The 13,531-nt window shown below is 38.8% G+C and overlaps 1 long non-coding RNA gene across 1 annotated transcript; it reads right to left on the bottom strand.

Annotated features, from left to right (window-relative positions):
- Positions 1 to 8,196: 8,196 nt before the first annotated feature.
- On the bottom strand, positions 8,197 to 10,379 carry LOC145790148 (uncharacterized). Its single transcript, XR_014328791.1, has 2 exons — positions 9,773 to 10,379; positions 8,197 to 9,694 (listed from the first exon to the last, which is right to left on the bottom strand). It is a non-coding gene; the product is annotated as an uncharacterized LOC145790148 (long non-coding RNA).
- Between the last annotated feature and the right edge of the window lie 3,152 nt (positions 10,380 to 13,531).

The following is a 13,531-nucleotide window of genomic DNA, read 5'->3' as shown; positions in this document are numbered from 1 at the left end:
ATCTCGACGAACAGCGTCCTGCTGCATGGCTCTCATGGTGTCCTGCATCTGACGCATCATTTCCTCAACTCCTGTCATTTCTGCCATACTGCCCTGATCTATCTAAACTACCGGTAGGTCTAACTCTGAAGTAACCTCGGGAAGCTCAACCTGACTGTTCAAAGTCCACTGATCTGGCAATCTTTGCTCGGATACACTGCGTTTCCTCGACCTCCGTCTAATAACTGGGGGTAGAGAGTGGAACACTGGTTGTCCGTCGACCAGATCCTCAGATCGATTGAGTCGGCGACCTCTTGTCCAGAGTGCTTGGGGAATATCTGCTTGGTCTGAAGTAATTGTGCTAAACTACCTAGCAAAAAGAAAAATAAAGCAATAATAAGGAAATAAACAACCAGACAAACGGACAGCATAATGGCTTAAAATAAATACACGACACACAGTCGAGCATCACAACACACAGTCGATAAGCTGAAAATACTGTTCTCAAACACTGAACATTATCCCCAAATCACTACCCCCAAAACTGAATCTGATACCTGCAGATAATTGATTCCCAAAATACTGAACCGGTGCCCGCAGGCCTGATGTCCCAAACTCGCAAACTGATACATGCATTCCTGTAGAGATGCACTCTAAAAGCACGTAACAAGGAAGTGAGAGCGAAAACACCCCTATATTGGGGTAGGGTTTCCCTGTCCTATTTTGTCAGGAGCTAAGGTTTCACTACGCACACAGTGGTTTCAAACAGCCTATAATCGGGCAAGCAACCTGTCCTAGCTTTGGAATGGTCACTATGGATTTCGATATGCACTAGGTCAAATGGTCAAAAAGGGTGCCCCGGTAAAAATCGGGATTTGTGTTCTTGTCGTGGCAGAGCCCGCAATTGGTCAGCCTTATGGCACGCTTCTCGAAACGAGCCTCCAGCAAACCGTTTAGGAATAGCATATGGCAAACACGGTGTCCTACGCGCACCAATGCAAATGCAATGCAAAGAAACACACAAGTGTAGTCAAAACCAGATATCACGAGTTCAAGTCAAGTTCCCTAACTCCCTAGCAGAGTCGCCAGAAACTGTAGACGTCCCCGAACGTCCCAGGACAGAAATCCCGTTTTGTTCATATGGGCTCACTACAGTTAAGGACTCAAAAGTCACGGTCCTGTATCTAATCTCGCAGAGTGCAATGCAAGATCGATGAATCATCAAAGAGTCCAAATCCGGCAAATTGTTTTTGAAAACAGATTTTTTTGAAAGAAGTGCCAAACATGGACTGTTTTGCCAGATACAAAGTCGCCACCTAAATATTTTATTTTGGAGAATTTAGGAAACCCTGACTCGTTTGCCTAAGGCTACGTGTCCGTCATCACCAAAGTTGCCTCGGCTCGGGAACTTGGGTACGATTGGGGAAGGTCACTTCGTGAGCACCCCCGCTCGCCCGATCAAAGATCGGCCTCTACTAACCATGATATCGAGTTTTGAAAACATTATGTGCTCTTATTCCGGTTATTAGCCTAGATTTACTACGTGATGCGCACAACAAACAATTATAGACCGGATCGCCTGATTTGGAACAAAACATCTCATGTTTGTTTTTGAAAGTGGTTTGCTACTCGTAAGTAGGCTAAAATGTGGATTTGCCACCCTCAGGTGGGCTTAGAAGACATGATGATTTGCCACTCTCAAGTGGGCTTTAAACTCGCAGTCAATGCATTATTCCAATTCAGATAATCCAACCTTCACCCACAGGCATTCAGATAGTTATATCACATAAGTAGTTAGCCTCATGGTAAGCATGCTATCATGGCAGTCACTCACACGCATGTAAGGATGCTAAAGCATAAAACTTACCGAGTACTCCAAGCCAAAACAAAAGCTATGTTAGAAATCTATGCATGATCCTAGTTATACAGAAATGCCTAATGCAACACATGCAAAATGCAACTAAAATAGGCTCGGCTATTCTACAGATGGCATGTGAAATGCTACAGCTAACAAGTATTCAACTCGGAATTGAAATACAATGCAGTTAGTATGATGCGCCGAGCCCGGTGCATACAAGACAGATGAATGGATGCAAACATGCGAGCATAAGTATGCTAATTGAAACATGTCCTAATCTAACCATCATAAGCTGGTAAATAAAGGGGAGAAAGAAGTGGGGTTGGAAGACATACATCACACTCACGCACACTTATTACAACATTGCTCTCGCTCAGAGGGTCCGAATAAATAATACAGTCCGAATAAATAATTACAGTCCGAATGAATAATTTAAATATTACAAAAGCCTAATTAATTAACAAATTAACTAGGAAAGCAATAAACTAGTATGCAAATTCATGGACCGCCTCAGCTCTGTTCCGAATGATGAAAGATGCATGCTTGAGTTGCCTTGCGCGGAAATCCATTGCGATGCCCCGATTCGCCTCTGTTTGCAATTAATCTCGGAATGCTGTACAAGGCTTTAGAAGGTTGCTGATTTCTGATTTGCTGCAACAGAGAGCAAGAAAGGGGCATGGCAAAGTATTTTTACATATGTATGCACACCTCGATCCCCGTGCCACAAATCACGCATCTCGATGCACGATAGCCGAGGAGTCGAATTGCACGGCTCGATGTGAAATGAATGCACATATAAACACAACAAGGCCTAGACTCCATCATGGTTAATCCGGAGTGTCGGCGACCGGGAATTGAGACACGTTCCGTCACTTGGAGTACGAAACGTCCCTCGTTTCCTGTGCTCGGGCTAACTCCTATCCCAAACACAATGCAAATGAGATGGCATACACAATGCGACTAACATGTAACCTGGCATACGCAATGCTATGGACTAAAATGGCATACACGATGCACGTGATGTAACATGGCATACACAGTGCTCTAACATGCAACCTAGCATACGCAATGCTATGGACTAAAATGGCATACACGACGCACGTGATGTAACATGGCATACACAATGCTCTAACATGCAACCTAGCATACGCAAGGCTATGGACTCAAATGGCATACACGATGCACGTGATGTAACATGGCATTCACAATGCTCTAACATGTAACCTAGCATACGCAATGCTATGGACTAAAATGGCATACACGATGTACGATGGACTTACACCAACATGAGTGGACCTTAGCCACACTCACGTCAGTGGCCATATGATGGAAATGAGACAATCGAAACACATGCAAACATGCACGATGCAAGGATCAATCCTAAGGCATCAAATGGCATTCTACAAAAGCATGGAGAAGGATGCAATATGGCATACAAACACACAAATTCTAGCTCTGAAACATCATATAAAATGGTCCCGAAACTTGTAAACATGGCACACAATGCAAGCTAGGGGGCCTGGGTACCGAAACTAGTGAAGTGCGTTACACTAGAGGTACCCAAAGCAATGCACTAATGGCAAAACCAACCCCAAACAGACCCTAGCCAGGTCTGAAACAGTGGGGAAATGGCCTAAAATGATGGCTCGGAATGCAACGAAATGGAGCTCATTCAATGGTCGGTAAATGAGACATACAAGCCCGACTCTCAAACGCATTTAAAGAGTATAAAACATGACAATATGACATTCAAACAAGCTCTGAAATATGATGTATAATGGCCCCAAAATAAGGAAATACCTCAGTATATACATGTATTGGACCCCGAAACTCAAAGCTAAGCAAGTGTATTAAACCACAAGCATGCAAAACAAACACCATTCGGCCATGAGACCCAAAAACAGAGCTAAAGCAGTCCAAAATATGCCTAAGATCAGTTTAAGGCATGGCCAAAAAGTGCTAACATGAAGGGCCAAAACAACATGCAACATAGGCTAGTAAGAATGGTTTTCACTACATGTATATGAAGCACAAGAGAGGTCACCAAACCAGCCAAAAACAGAAATATGGCATGTCAAATAAACCCCAAAAACCCATATAAACTCAGTCAACACATGCTAGAATGAGGTGCCCCTTTGAGAGGCCAATAAGAGGGTTGTTCAACACATACAAGATAGACATGCAATATGGCAAAACCACCTCTGGAAATCAGTTATGACAGCCCTAAAACTCACTGAAAAGGGCCTGAAATGGGTCAATGAAGCATGCAATGAAAGGTCCCTATGAAAGGCCTTGAGGAGGATTGCTCTATACATGCATGAGGGACACAAAATATGACCAAAAGTGCTCTGGATAGAGTCAATGCAGACCTTAAAACTCACCAAATAGGGCCTGAAATGAGACTTCAAAGCATGCAAAATGGGGGTCCTTTGGAAGGCCAACGAAGCTAGTAAAGAGAACAAGGGATGAGAGGGTCACCCCTCTATGATTTTAGGCTCAAAAATACATCTAAGCCATTAAAAATCTATTGGATTTCAGTGGCTAAAAGGCCAAATCAAGGCCAACACAAATGCACTAATGCATAGCCCTAAACATGGGGAAATGAAGCATGCAAAGGGGAAGGTGACCCCAAACAGAAAGGTGACCTTAACAAAACATGTTTATAAGCTCAAAATAAAACTTTTTTCAGTTTATGTCGAAACCCAAAAATGCTTTCAAATAGGGCTAAGATGCAAAGCAAAATAAGCCTACAAAGAGGGATGGAGCATACAAGGAGGTAGAGGACCTCAAACAGAAAAGTGTCCTTAATCAAACTTCAAGAGGAGCTCAAAATAAGACACTTTTTAGTTTAAGACGAAATCCAGAAATGCTTGCAAATAGGGCTAAGTAATGAAGCAAGATAATGCAAAAATGGGAGAAATGATGACTTACCCTTGTAGCACAGCAAAGCAGCAAGTTCTGGACCAAGAAGGTGAGCCTTCAACCTCTAAAAAAGAGCTCCGGGGTGATTGAATGGATGGTGGAGGTGGTAGGTTATCAGGTGTAGTGTAAATGGCCAAGAATATTAGGGTTTGGAGCTTAAAGAAGAGAGCTATGGAGGGTGGGGTGTATCTATCTTAGCCAAATGTTTCTAACCCTTGCAAATGGAGGGGGAAGGTTTGTTTTATATAGGAAGAGAGCCAAGGCTTCTTGGAGAAGCCTCAAGAGAGAGTCAAAGCTTCTCAAAGAAGATTAACCAAAAGGGTCAAGCTTCTCCTTGAAGCTAAGCAAAAGGGGCAAAACCCCCTTAAGAAGACCCAAAAGAGGGTCAAAATCTCGGATGAAGGGTCAAGTGCTTCACAGCTGGCACAGCTGTGTTGCACTCAGGCGGGCCAAAAAGGAAGTGGTTGGCCGACCCGTTCAGGTGGTCGGCCGGCCACTTGCCCTGGTCGGCCGACCAGGGTTCAAAAGGGTCAAGCTTAAATGCCGGTCGGCCATACTAGAAAGGTGGCCTCCCAGATGAGTAGAATACAACTCTATGGTGGGAGACCAGAAAATGTGACCCAGAAGAGAGAAAAACCAGCTTTCTAGCAAGGTTCAAAAGGGTGAGGAAGAAAAGCTGGTCGCCCTACCCATATTGGTGGCCTCCCAGATGAGTACAACACAATGGTGGTATGGGAGACCAGAAATTAAGGTCCAAAAGTGAGAAAAACCAGCTTTCTGTCAAGAAAATCGGCTGGAGGAGAGAGAAAATGGTTTTCAAAAGAATTACTGGTCTCCCATCATCCTACCACCTTCCAAACAATGAAAATAGGGTCCATACCAAAAATGAACCCTAACTGATGCAAAACGAGGGTTCGGAGGCCAAAACACGCGGCCCGGAGCCCCGAAAACAGGCTGTTAGGCATCGGAGGTGGCGCCCAACCATGAAGGTGGTCTCTCGGGCCACAGCATCCCTCTAGGGAGAGGAAACAAGGTGTGTGCCAAAAACCGGAGCAAACGGAGGTAGTTAAGCGGTCTCGAACCGAGGCACAGGGCCGACGGCTCCGAAAACCGGTAACTGGTCTCCAAACGAAAAAAATAGCCTACAACCACGAAACGTAGCCTACGGCCACTGAGAGATGGTCTACGAGACCTCTCCCTCCCTTTGGGAAAAGAAAACGGAGAAAACAGGACCTGGTTCACAAACCGAGGCAAAGCACAAAAGAGCCCCGAAGTCTGGAGGCAAGGTTCGCAGCCGAGACTCTGAAACCTCAGAACGAGCACAATATGCATCATCACCGAGCACTCAAATGGTGACATCTGAGTCTTAAGGTCGGTAAAAAATGGGGTGTCTACAGTAACCAATTCTTTAAATGAGTAGGTATTTTGGAGATGAGTAACAGTGCTGACGATGAATAAAATGATGATCACGATGATGAAGATGCTGAAGATGAATGCAACATATCACAAACCCAACAAAATAATAATATGCTCTTAGCTACGGCGGCAACAGTTGCAGTGACATATGCGACAAATTATTTAATAAAAGAACCATGTAGGACATCTAGTTTAACAGGGTGGAAGTGGATGGTAGAATTACAAGAAGGGAATCGGACAAGAATATTTGAAAATTTTTGACTGGAAAGAGAGGTATTTTATCAATTGTGTGATTTGTTACAAACAAAGTATGGCTTTGAAACTGGTGAAAAGTCTCGGGTCAGGAGCAGGTTACAATATTTTTATATATTGTTGGCGGTGACATTCGAAACAGAAATATACAAGAAAGATTTCAACATTTCGGCGAGACTATTTCAAAATACTTCAAGATGGTGTTAAAAGTTGTCACAATGATGCCTATTGATTGAGTAAGGCCTTAACCGAGAAATGTTGTGCATCCATATATTCGAAGCGACCACAAATATTATCCTCATTTCAAGGTAAATAATTAACTACAAGTGGAACTTGGGTGTTACATATAATTAATGTTGGTAGGATATTTTTAATAATTTGTGAACATAAATATTTTTATTCACTATTTTTGTAATAGGATTGTATTGGAGAAATTGACGGAACACATATCAAAGCATTTCAACATACTTCAAGAAGGTGTTAAAAGTTGTCACAATAATGTCTATTGATTGGGTAAGGCCTCAACCGAGAAATGGTGTGCATCCATATATTCGAAGCGACCACAAATATTATCCTCATTTCAAGGTAAATAATTAACTACAAGTGGAACTTGGGTGTTACATATAATTAATGTTGGTAGGATATTTCTAATAATTTGTGAACATAAATATTTTTATTCACTTTTTTGTAATAGGATTGTATTGGAGCAATTGATGGAACACATATCAAAGCATATATATCTCCAGATAAGCAACCTCGCTTAATAGGTAGAAAGGGGCATGCGACTCAAAACATAATGGTTGCATGTGACTTTGATATGTGTTTCATATTTTGCTTACCAGTATAGGAAGGAAGTGCACACAATACTCAGATCTTCTTAGATACAATCAGGAATTCTAGTTATAATTTTCCAAAACCACAAGGAGGTAACTGTTTTATATTTAATTGCTACATTAGATACACCACACTCACGTCTTCATATTTGTTTTTACATTTATAATTGCTTACTTTAATTTCATTTTGAAATTTTAAAATAGATGATTTTTACTTAGTGAATGCTAGGCATCCAAACATGAAAGGATATCTTGCACCTTACAAAGGAGAGAGATACCATCTAGCTGATTTGAACATGGTCAACTCCCCCCCCTCTCCTAAAAAAAAAATGCACAAGAAAAATTCAACCAAGCACATTCATCATTTAGAAGTGTAATAGAAAGAACGTTTGGGGTTTGGAAAGCAAGAGGGCCGATGATAAAGGATATCCCATCAAACTACAAGTAGTCGACCCAAGTCAAACTTGTTTGTGCAACAATGGCAATTCATAATTTCATTCGACAAAGTGAGTTTCGCGATATTGCATTTGACTCTTATGATAGATTCACGAATTATGTACCTAATGAAGAGAAAGGATCTTCGTCTCAATAAGCACACCATGGAAATCATGTTGCATGTAATGACAACGAGACGGAAGTGAGGAGACATAATATTTGTATATCAATTTACAGACAAAATTACGAGTTCTTTAAATATCTACAAAGTTTTATTTTTATTGCCTTAATAGTAATTTATTGTATTTTTATTACAATGATATTTTTTGTTCCCTTGTGAACTCAATATTAAAAAAATAAAAAAATTGAGGTAATGGAAAAATGTACCAAATTAGGTACTAATTTATATCAACTTCCATTAATGAAATAACTTTTTTAAATTTAAAGTGAAGAAAATGGCAAAATTACAATTTTTATGTTCATAAGGGGCAAAAATGACAATTACACAGCAAAAAACTATTTTGCAATTTATTTACCAAACACTACTCTGCTGCTTAAATCCATAATTTCATAGCTGCACCAAACAGGTTACCAGCTTATGTTCACAGTTGTAAACTATAATCTGTTAAGCTATAATCTATAATTACTTTCCCATAGCTCTACAAACGAGGTTATTTTGTAGGAGATGGACCTCTAAATGATGTAGGAGCAAGACCTTTAACTGAAATTAAAGTAGAGCCTCTAATTGGAGCAGGTCCTTTTAATGGAGTTGGGCCTCTAACTGTTGCAGATCCTCTTACAGATGCAGAACCTCTAATAGTTTCATGCCTTCTAACTTCAGGCGATGATGCTTGCATAAAACCTAGTGGAGCTGAATTAATGTTAGAGCTTATTAAGCTCTGTTGTGAATTGTTTGTTTGCTGCTCGCATTGTTACTTCACATAAACCAATTGTTAAAAAATATTAAACAATGTTAGAAAATATTGAACCATGTTAGAAAATGTTATACCTTGTCTCTGGCATTTCTTTTTCTACTTTCCCCTTGTGCACTTGTTTCAGGTTTGCATGTTCTCTTGTTGTGACCTGAGTTCCCACAATTTGTGCATTTTAATGATGTTCGGTATTTCCTCAACTTGGTAGGCTACTTAGGTTGCTCATCTGGTTCTCTTATCCTAACCTTTTTTGGCCTTCCAGGCTTTCTAGAATACTTAGGTGGCTTAATTTTTGGAAGACTTATTTTGACCCACATGTCTTACCCATTCATTGGATATATAATGTGGTTATATGCTCTCAAGTATGTATCCTTTTCTATACCAATGATCCACAAAAGCTTCTAGTTCCTCATAACAATTCCACATTACTGCCACTACATGTGCACATGGGATCCCAGTCAGATCCCATCTCCTACATGAACAAGTTTCAGCATCCAAATCAACCACAAATTGGTCCTCAAAAATCCCTCTTACTTCAAACATTCTCTAACTAGCCAATGAAGGAATGTAGGAGTTGGATTCAAGTTTGTTCTTCTCTAAAATCTTATGAATTTTAGGCCCAATATCATCATTCCACTTCACAGCCAATTCTCTCTTCATTCACATCCTTTCCATCAAATAAACTCTAATCCTTTCCTTCAAATAAACTCTAATTCTCTCCAACATTGTTAAAATAGGCATTCCTCTAGCATGAACTATTTTAGCATTAAAGGACTCACACAAGTTATTGCATAACATGTCACACTTAGTCAATGTCCTAAAGTGTGACCTGCACCAATACATTGGTGGCTTATTAGCCAACCACTTAAAAGCCTCCTTATCATAATCTTGAAGCTCTTTTATAAGAGCTTGAAACCTACCATGTCACTTGCTTTTGCTATATCACACATCCTATCTTTAAGTACCTTACTAGTGTGACCAGCACCTTTGAAGTTGTTGTGCAAATGCCTAAAACAATGCCTTTGTTCCACTTCTGGTAGTAACTCTGTAATTGTAACCTCTAACCCCTGTATAAAACACGAAACAAATCTCAAAATCTATTATGTCAAAGTGTGTTATGTAAACAAAAAAAGTACAAAACTTACCTTCTGCTTGTCTGTAATTAAGGTCCACTTTTGTTGCTCTATTATACCAATATCTTGGAGCAAACTTTAAATAAACCACTTCCAGCTACTGGTGCACTCCATCTCAACCATGGCATATGCGATAGGAAAAATTTGGTTATTGGCATCAATGCCAATAGCTATGAGCAATTGGCCCCCATGTGGCCCCTTCAAATGACACCCATCAAGTCCAATTACAGGCCTACATCCCTTTATGAGTCCTCCCTTGCATGCTTCAAAACAAATATAAATTATGTCAAACATATCATCTTCACCCCCTGTAATTGAAGCCTTTAAGTCCACAAAGATTGTGGTACCTAGATTACTTCTCTTCACTTCTTCACAATAGTCCCATATTTTACCAAATTGATCCAACACATCCCCATGGATCCTTTTAAGTGCCTTGGCCCTTACTTTATAAACCTGACTAGAAGACACCTTACAATTATACTCATACTCAATTTTCTCCATAAAAGATTGCACTGACCAGTTTGGATTAATTTTTAACTCTTTAAAAATCCCTACCAACCACCTAGCGTTCACACTTCTATTAGTGAATATCCTTCCACTTGTGTGGTTAGACATGTATGACTTCACTTGTATTGTATTCTCTTCATTTAAAGATGCAAAAATCATCCACTTACACCCTTTGCTTTGACACTTGGCCCTTACCCCTTACCTTATCTCTTTCATTCTTTACTATTTTAATATTCCTCCGTTGAATAATTGCATGTTGTCTGATAACGTCTCTGAATTGTGTTGTAGACCTAAAAGGCATTCCTAGCTTAAAATCAAGATCCTCCATTCTTGACTTTAGTTTCAAAATAGGAAACTTAGGCTTCTTAACTGTCTTTCCAGCTTCATCAAATGACTCATCTAGGCTTTCAAAGCCATCTGCTGAGTCATAATCATTAGATGAGGAACCCATAACCAGGTCTGGTACATTTTTTGGTACAAGTACTTTATCTTGCTCAGTGGCATTGTTTAGCCCACTCCATTCCACATCTTTGTCCACATTCAAGTCAAATAAGACATCATCGTTACTCAAGGTATATTCAAATTCAGAAAATTCATCATACACACTGTCTTCATCATCCCCTTCATAATTAAGATCACTAGTGTTATGCCCCCCTTCATTATTATCCACATGTTCAATCTTTACACCAGATGAGGCTGTTTGACTAATAGAATCAGGATATGTAATTACATATAAACAAAGCAAAAAATATTAAGGGGACTACAAGACAAACATAATGGGGACCACTTTTGAAAAAAAAATGCTACAGAACTATACACACAAGCAAAATAATAAAAAAATCTAACAATATTTGTCAGATTATAGGGCCCCATTACATAAAAAATTACCACAAATAGTTGTCAAACAAATTTCCCATTAAAAAAATTAGAAACATGAAAACCCTACACAAAAACCCATAACAAATTCTCCATTAAGAAATTAGGAACCTAAAGAAGTCACAAAAATACACAACAAAATCTCTATTAAAAATTATAGACATGAAAAATGGACAAAAACCCATAAATTCCTAATTAGAAATTATAAAAAAAAAAAAAAAAACAGAAATCCATCTAGTATCCTGTAAAAATACACAAACAAACCAAACCTTAATCATGATAATAAACCAATAGGGGGATTTGGTGATAGCCCCCTCACTATCTAATTTGTCTTTCAAAAGGACAAGAATTATATAAGTACTTTCAAAACCCCCTAATATTTTAAAACTTATTTATTTTACTATAATACCCTCATATCTATCAGCTCTCCTATTAAGCCATCTTCACTGTGTATTTCAGAGTAAAATTTTACTCTGTATGAAAGTAAAATTTTACTCTGAATAAGAGTAAAATGTTACACTCTGAAACTAAAGTAAAATTTTACTCTGTATAAAAGTAAAATTTTACTCTGAATAAGAGTAAAATTTTACACTCTAAAACTAAAAGTAAAATTTTACTCTGTATAAAAGTAAAATTTTACCCTGAATAAGAGTAAAATGTTACACTCTGAAACTAAAGTAAAATTTTACTCTGTATAAAAGTAAAATTTTACTCTGAAAAACAAGTAAACTGTGAGACTCTGAAGCTAAAAGTAAAATTTTACTCTGTATAAAAGTAAAATTTTACTCTGGATCTGTCAAATGAAAAAAACAGAGCAATAGAACCAAAGTAAAATTTTACTCTGGTTCTATCAAATGAAATTAGATCATTCACAACCACTATTCTTCTGTTTCTTCATAGTTACTTGCCTCTTTCGTATCACCTTTTTGGCTTCTCTGTTATCTATTACATATACACAATCCATATTGCTCACTTACGACACAAAAATTTATCAAAATCAAAAACAATTTTACAACAAAAAGTTGAGAGAACATAGTAACAACTCATCAATAGATCAATTTAAGAACTTAACAACACTATCCAAATGAAAAATCTCTCTCTCTCTCTCTCTCTCTCTCACACACACACACACACATAAACACACACACACACACATATATATATATATATATGAAAAATCTGAAGAACTGTGTTCAAATATGAAAATTTTGAACATTCGCGCGATTCGTCTCTGTACTCTTTCACAATTCGAATTCTTTGTCGAAAACTTGATGTAACAGGTCTCTCTACTACTAAAAAATCATTCAAATCTCCGATCTTAAAGACTCAAAACATATATATATATATATGTATCAGTGCGATTTGCAGGAACTGTGTTTGATCAACGGTTGCTGATGAGGGATTCGCCGATTCTACAACGGTTCACGTAGGTCGATCTCGGGAGATTAGAGATCGGAATCGTTCATGGTGCACAGATTTGAGTTGAAACCCTATGTCGAAAGAGGGAAGAGAAGCTTGCGGAGGCTCTGGAGGATGATGAAGTCATGGAGAGGTAATTCGACGGAGGGGTTGCCGAAGGCGAAGGTGTTGCCGGCGTTGGAAAAGGTGATGACGGCGGCTTCGGTGCCGCACAAGTTGCAGAGCTCACCGCTCTTCTTGAAGAGGCCATCTGTGGAAAAGAAGAGAGTGGGGAAGAGAGTGGGTATAATAGTCATATAAAATATTTAAATAATAAATTTGTCCTTATGCAAGACTTTATAATTATGAGGGGGTTTAGAAAGTATAATTTTTTTCTTAGTCCTTTTAACAATGAAAGGAAGGTAAAGGGGGTTTATAGCCAAATTTCCCAAACCAATATTATATAACCTTGCTATACAAACACAACAAAAAGCAAAAAATACTTATTGTAATAGGGTATTTCGACTCTTTCTTCAACAGTCCCCACCATTGCTGCCCTCAAAATAAAGAACTTGAACTGTTGATGATTCTTTCTTTTATCGGGGTTTGACTCACTCCTTCAATCTCAATTTTGACCCTTCATCTTCACTTTCTCTCATTCTCTTTTCTTTACTTGGGTTTGAGGCAAATAAACCCTAAAACAATTGGGGTTCCCTACATGTGCATGGCATATGTACAAATTTTTTAAAAAAATAATTTTTCATTCTTATTTTACAGGTAAGTTGCTGACATGGCAGATTCCGTTAGTTTTTTTGGATGGAAGTTCGTCTAGGAGTAAAGTGGGAAGGATTTCAAACATGAAAGGTCAAAGTGAAAAAAATAAAACTTAAAGGGCCAAAATGGGAAATGAGTGAAACTTTAAGGGGACAAAGTGTAATTTACCCATATAGAAAAGACAACTATAAAAGATTATTTTGATAATAAGATCGA

Source organism: Camellia sinensis, chromosome 5 (genome assembly GCF_055761805.1).
Source record: "Camellia sinensis isolate YWXY chromosome 5, ASM5576180v1, whole genome shotgun sequence".
In the NCBI taxonomy this organism is placed as follows: Eukaryota; Viridiplantae; Streptophyta; class Magnoliopsida; order Ericales; family Theaceae; genus Camellia; species Camellia sinensis.
The sequence above is the reverse complement of the archived record's forward strand: the minus strand, read 5'-3'. Positions and strand labels throughout refer to the sequence as shown.